We start from the raw sequence: 7,323 nt of genomic DNA, 5'->3' as shown, positions 1-7,323 counted from the left end.
TAAACCGTTCACGGCCTGGGGACCCCACCTCCGACCGTGAACCCAGCCTATATATATATATATATATATATAGCTGATTTTTACCCTCATTTCTTCACTGCGGGCCGAAAACACCACTTTCTCTCTCTAAATCCATCAACCGAAAACTCCAGATTTCTCTCATCTAGCCTCCGAAAATCATCCAATTCACCTTGGAACTTGTTTTGGAGCATCAAACATTCAACATTTCATCAAATCAAACATTCATCATTCTTGAGTTCATGGTCGTGAAGCCTTCAAATCTTCATATATCACAAAGAACACCCAGAACAAGCCGCAAACCATTCAAGGACCGTAAATCCTTCAAGGGAAGGGAACAGTTCACGGCCGAAATCAGTTCACATCCGAGATCAGTTCACGGCCGAAGACCTTTCACGGCCGCAATCAACCTCAATCGGAATCTTGGCTGTAAACCCACTCTTTCCACTTCGATCGAGTCTCGGTAACATTCCTAAACCAAAAGCAAGTGTTTTCTAACACTTTAATTAATGGGTTCACTAATTTAAATGCAAATATGTGTTTAATTATTATTAGGATTCCGTTAATTTCGCGTGCAATTAACTCGAGGGTCCTCATTCCAGTCTCGTTGTCTGGCACTTACACGCAACCAACTGTGAGTTCATACCCCTAAACTTTTATTGTTTTTAACGTTTTCAAGGGGGGGAATACAAGCAAAACATAAAGAAATCTTGTGATTTTATAAAGGATTCTTAATAGGATTAAAACTTATGCAAACGAAATAAAAGTTGTTGATCTGAATTCTCATCTTCTTAACCTGAAAATTAATTATTTGTAGCCATTTTTTTAAAACGATGAAGCTTCTAAAATTACTTTAAATACTTAACTAAAACTGTCATCAATTATCTCCACTTCATACTAACAATTATCCATAGATAATTTTCAAAATCATACTCCATAACACAGTGGATTAGACAAATTATATAAAAAAATGTTCCTTAAAATTCCTTGTCAAATTGATTTTAGTTGGACGAAATTGAGACAGTAGGTTGAAACAAAATACGTTTAACGTGTATATAAACCTATCTAAGAAACTATATCAAACTCAAAATCGAGTAGGTTGAGACAGTAGGTTGAACCAAAATACGTTTAACGTGTATATAAACCTATCTAAGCAAATATATCAAACTCAAAATCGAGTGGTCATACCTTGATTTCAAGAAAACTCCGAAAACTTTTCAAGAACTCCAAATCCCTACTTCTCCTTTGATTCTCAACTGATCTCAAAAATTTAGATGGGGTTTCTACTCAATTTTCCGTGCTACTTATAATGCCTAAGAGTATAACCGATGAAGACCTCTCATTTGTGCGTATTTAATGCCCCAATGAAGGTGATGGTTTTTTGACATTAATCTTCATAATTTGCCTCTAATTGACTCATTAACTTTAAACTAATATATTAATATAATCTGATTATATATTTTATATTTTTATTTTGACATGAGTTATTACAAACTTCCCCCCTTCGAAAAATTCCATCCTCGGAATTTGAATTCAGTAAACAAATATGGATAATTGGTCATATCTCGTTCGCTTTCTAATATTGCATTCGATCCCTTGGTATCTCCAATCAATAAGTCACCCCTGACTCGATCTTTAAGAAGGCCCAATAGGTCGGAGACTCAACCTACCTTTACAAAACCGCACCATGTCTTTCCATGAGAATCCGTTCAACATGACTTTATCTCTACCTGAAACACTATTAACTTCATACGTTTAACCACCTAACCTTTTGGTCGTTCCTGTGCATCCTCCATTTATCTGTAATATACTAAATCCTACCGGTAGTTTGTTGGACAAGCTCGAGTCCAACCATTTGTTTCTCCCTTACATCATTCCAACACAGTTCCAACCAAAAATATATAACTGAACTATCTCATCACTATACAACATAACTAACTTCTCCAGCACCCAATGACACAATTTAAAGGGAACATTTTAGATATCCAGAGAAAGAACCAATGGTCCACTTCCCCTCCCACTTGGCACAACACATCCATTCTGCTCAAGCATTTAAATATCCAAGGAAATGAGTAACATCTCAAATCCAATCCCCGTCGATCTCAACACACTCGTTATGTTCCCGATTATCATACACCCATGTCCCCATTAAATGTGTTATCATACACCAGTTAAACAAATCTAAACACTTTCCACTTATCCTTTACCATGGATTCTTTCTGACTCTTCTTCGGTCCACCTAGTAAACTGACACTTACATCAGTTCTCATCATTTTGAATCTTACTTGACTCCTTCCTTAGCTTATGACTTAGAGCATAAGTGGCAATGTTATCCTTCCCTGGGCAACATAATACCTTATAGTCACAGTCTCTTAGAATTTCCACTCATCTTGTTGCCTCATGTTCAATTTTATCTCATCAAACATGAAATTGACACTCTTGTAGTCAACGAAGATCTTACACATTCTTTGACTCTTGGTAATCTCTACATATTTACATCGTCCCATCGTTCTTCATGACGAACAACATCGGTGCACCCCCACTGTGATGTACCGTGCCAAATAAAAACCTCATCAAGCAGATCTGGCAACTGCTATTAAATTATTTCACCTTGTTGGTGTACTTCTCACTGTCACTTTTCCTTGTTCCAGTCTCAAGAATTCATCCTCCAACTGCTTGATCACCGTTCAAGGACAAAACATCTCTCTAAAGATTCTTGCAAACTCATCCCTTGACATCCTATTGGTTGTATCCGACACCCTATCTGCTTTTACCCTCCCCCATCAGTATAAAGCCTCATTTTTAAACATCGTCATGACATAATTGTCCTTATTTGCACCCTTACTGGTATCAAAACTTTCCTCTATCTTCATGATCCACGTTGATGATATAATAGGATCAATGCCCCCGCGACACGTTCATGGTTTACAAGTCATGAACCTCTTGTAACAATTACCTCCTCATTTGTCGTCTACATCTTGCCTTGATCATAGTGCAACACTAGGGTCAAAAATTGAAATCGACTTACTATATCCATAGCCTTCCTCTTTATCAACCATTTTACCACTGTTCACATTCTATAGTGCATCTCGGTCCTGAACATTTACATTCGACAATGTAGCTTTCATATCGTGAGTAAGCTCATCAATTAATTATTCTCGAGTAACCATATTTGTTGCACAACATTATCCGCAATCTCAACCCCAACCACGACCTCGATTGGAGATAGAACTCAATTGCAAAAATTGTGCTAGTACCGGTTCTATGATGACTCCTAGACCTCTTCACCTATCCCTACCTCCACCTCGACCCTGACCGCTCAAACAACTGGAAGTAGGGTTTACACGAGTCTCTAGTACTTCTCCGAATGCAGCAACTTCGACTCCAAAGGGAATGTCTTCCCGCCCTAGTGCTACCCTAGTAAGCCTCCCTAATATCCTTGAGGACATGATGACTATTAGTAAGATATGATCTAAATTAGTTCTTAGGTCACCTCTCGCTCCTTCCGTCTAAGCTTAAGTGTTTACAGAAACACCTAATCTGCTTAAACTACTCTCTGATACCAACTTGTAACACCCTAATTTTCGAGTTAATAAATATCAAAATATGACTATCTAAACATATCCCAATATCAATTCTAAACTTAATTATTATCTAAACTACAGCGGAAGCAATAAAAAAAATAACGTCTTCGAATAAACAACTTCGGGTGTTATGTCTTTGTGAAACTCCTTTGTCGTCTTGTTGATCAATCATTCTCCCTAGCCTTCTTACTGCCACTTGTTATATAGTTTCATGAGTTGCGTACATTTAAAGTTTCTAAAAGGGTAAGCCTATAGCCTAGTGAGTTCGTGTTGTACATACATGTCCATCACTTAAAAAAACAAATAGTTTTATCATATATCTTCAATAAATCATACAACAATTATATCACCCGATGACCTAATTTAGGGGAATGCTTAATTATCCATAAAAAGAACCAGAGGTTCATTTCCCTTCTCCTTGAGACAACTCATCATCCATTGTACTCAAGTATTTTAAATATCCAAGGAAATGATTATGATTCTCAATTCTCATCCCCGCCGATCACACACATCGGTCATGCTCACGGCGATTAAACACCCACCCGTTCCCGCTAAACATGTCATCAAAAAACATACACAGTAGATAACAAATCAAAAATATCATTTGCACGCAACCATCATTATCATAAAATATTCTCACATGTCATCAAAAAACACTCATCATCCCTTCTCCTTGATTTCAAGAAAACTCCGAAAACTTTTCAAGAAATCCCAATCCCTACTTCTCCTTTGATTCTCAACTGATCTCATAAATTTATGTGGGGTTTCTACTCAATTTTTCGTGCTACTTATAATGCCTAAGAGTATAACCGATGAAGACCTCTCATTTGCTCGTATTTAATGCCCCAATGAAGGTGATGGTTTTTTGACATTAATCTTCATAATTTGCCTCTAATTGACTCATTAACTTTAAACTAATCATTATTTTATATTAATATAATCTGATTATATATTTTATATTGTGACATGAGTTATTACATGCCTTCGACCAGCGTCAAGGCTCCCCGGCTCTACCCGGATCTAAGCATCACTTGACTTGCCGAGAGGCAAACCCATTACATGACTTCAACAGGTAGACAAGAACAACGCACATAGGGCTAGGACGCCCCCTATAAGCAATCAAGCAGGCAAACCAGATGACACGTATTCATTCTTCGGCCAACACGGTTACGGCAAATTCGAGTCGTAACATAAAGCTGCCTATTCTAGCTGAGACTTTTGTCGAATCCAATCTTCTTCTTTAGCATCTCTATGAAAGGGAAATCCATATGAGTAAAAATGGGCCTTCCTGATCCTTGAAGTTGTAGAGTTGGCCTACGGAATCTCAGTAATGTAAAATCCGGTCTTTAAGAGCATAAGGAGAGCCTTATAATTCATAAAGAATGTCTTAGAATTCAAACTTGATATCGGATAAAAGTGGTATGACAACCTCAAATCCCGGTCCCATGGTGAGAGTTTTCTATTGAGTTTCTCCTTTTTCTATCATAAAGTGGAAGTGATCGAGATGATGACTATGTGGCTAGTAAATACGAACTTGACTATGGTAGGCACAATCACTTTGCTCACATTTGTAGTCGACAAAACACCCATAAATGACAGAGCATTCGTTTCGACTAGGAAACTAAAAGAACAGAAGACCGAGTGATATCTCCTGTTCATCCTTGGGTGGCACAAACTCTCATTTGATTTCACTCACTTTTTTTATTTTTGTTTTTAATTTGTTTGTGTTGGATAGAGTAATATAATATTCATCACATTATTAAGATATGTGGATGTTGTCTTGCTTTAGCAATATATCCCACATAGGTGCGTGAAGAAAACTTTTATGTTTGTTAAACTTCAAATTTCATTCAAATTATTGTAAAGCGATTTAGAAAAAAATTTAAAAGGTGTTTAGGTCTACGTGCTTTTTCTGTTACTGTTGATTGAGTTATTTATAAGGAAAAACCGAATGCAAGTTTTTTCGGTTTAATTTGAACTATTGTGACGGTTCATGAAGAGTTGCAAGTGTTGGAATTTCATGTTACATGAGTTATGGCTTTATTTTGCGTTCATGATTGGTCTATTTTCTTCACAAAACCATTGAAATGTTTAAAGTCATGTTCATCGGAAGAGTTTGTGGGATCATTGCCTGCAACTCTTAAAACTCAAGTAGATACTGTGAGGAATTAGCCTAGATCCATCAACGACATAGCAATGGTTAATATTCTTTAAGGATGGTGATATAATCATGCCCTCGTTTTATTTCTTTGTAGATTTCCTTTTCTGTTTTCATACACAAGTTCTAAAAGTTTGTGGATGTTGGATCTAAGGATTTATGTTATTCTAGACTTTTAATGTACTTTCTAAGGTAAAACGATTATTCACTCAAAACCCATAAAATGTTCTGAAAGATTGGTTGGAGAAGAATCAGAGTTTCTATAAGTGGTATGGTGTTACAGGCTTACAGCTTAGAAGTCGAAACTGTGTGTATTGTGAGAATACTTGGCGTGTGTAATGAAAACATGCACAAAATGGAATTAGAACTAGTATAAAACTCCAAATGCATTTAATTGGAAAATCAAATGCAAGTGCTTTCATTGCCGCCGCCTATTTTTCGAACAATCACAAGAGGAAGTATAATTAGTTCATATGTAAGAAATATGGAGTGTTCCTTCATTCCTTTGGAACTAAGTAACGTAATACCTCTCAACATGCATGTAATCTAATTAGTGGTAAGAATTTACCTTAAAATAATTCTTTTTCTTGGCAGCTCGAGAAATATTTCATTTTAGGACCGGGCTCAAGCAATGCAATTATTTCTCTTCCTTGTCATTATGAATTGTGTGTAATGTGTTTTTCAACATGAGATGAATTAAAATAGATAAGACGGTTTAAATTTAAAGCGTTTATTTTCCAACATAATTTCAAAAAAAAAAAAAAAAAAAAGGAAATGTGTTTTTCAAACACATTGTGTGCATACAATTTGTGTTTGAAAAAACACTATGTTTTCGATTAAAAGCAACACAAAGATACAAAACATCCAAGATTTAAATCTTGTCATATAATATGGAACAATTTGTCCGTATATTTTTGGGAATGATCATATGTAGCCACCTCTCTTGTCAGAAGCGGAAAAATTTACATGTTCCAAATTGGATGACTTAGCCGTCACCACGGTTAGACCATACGGTGTGCATCTTACCGTATATTGCGGTAAGATTCGGTATACGGTAAACACCACACCGAGCCTCCCAAAAAAAGTGTGGTATGAGATGATTATGTTATGGTTTTTCCGCACGAGGGAAAAAGCCCCTTACTCAAATGTATAAATATGTGTACTATGATGGGTGTGATAAGGTGCGGTATGACACCCATCTGTTTAGTTTTATAGGTTGAGGAAATGGCGTAACATTGTAAAAGTATGGTAAATGTGGTATGACACCTACCAGCCTTAGAAAATGGTGTGACATTAAACAGATAAACATGTTGTATATATACTATATGATCTACAATGAGTCAAATAAAGATCAAAGATTTATATGACCAATACAATCAGCCCCCTCTGATTTATTTATTTTTTTGGCAGAAATAGTCTCTATATTTTAATTTTATACATATTAGGTCCAAAAATATAAAATTTTGACTATGACCTCACTGTTCATCAATTTTTATGTAAATTATATTTTCGTCCCCAAATGAAAGATTGAAGCTCCACCACTAAATACAATTGGTAACCATT

This window comes from Lactuca virosa, chromosome 3 (assembly GCF_052849685.1).
Source record: "Lactuca virosa cultivar CGN04683 chromosome 3, Lactuca_virosa_CGN04683_v6, whole genome shotgun sequence".
Classification (NCBI taxonomy): Eukaryota; Viridiplantae; Streptophyta; class Magnoliopsida; order Asterales; family Asteraceae; genus Lactuca; species Lactuca virosa.
Note: the sequence above shows the minus strand (reverse complement) of the source record.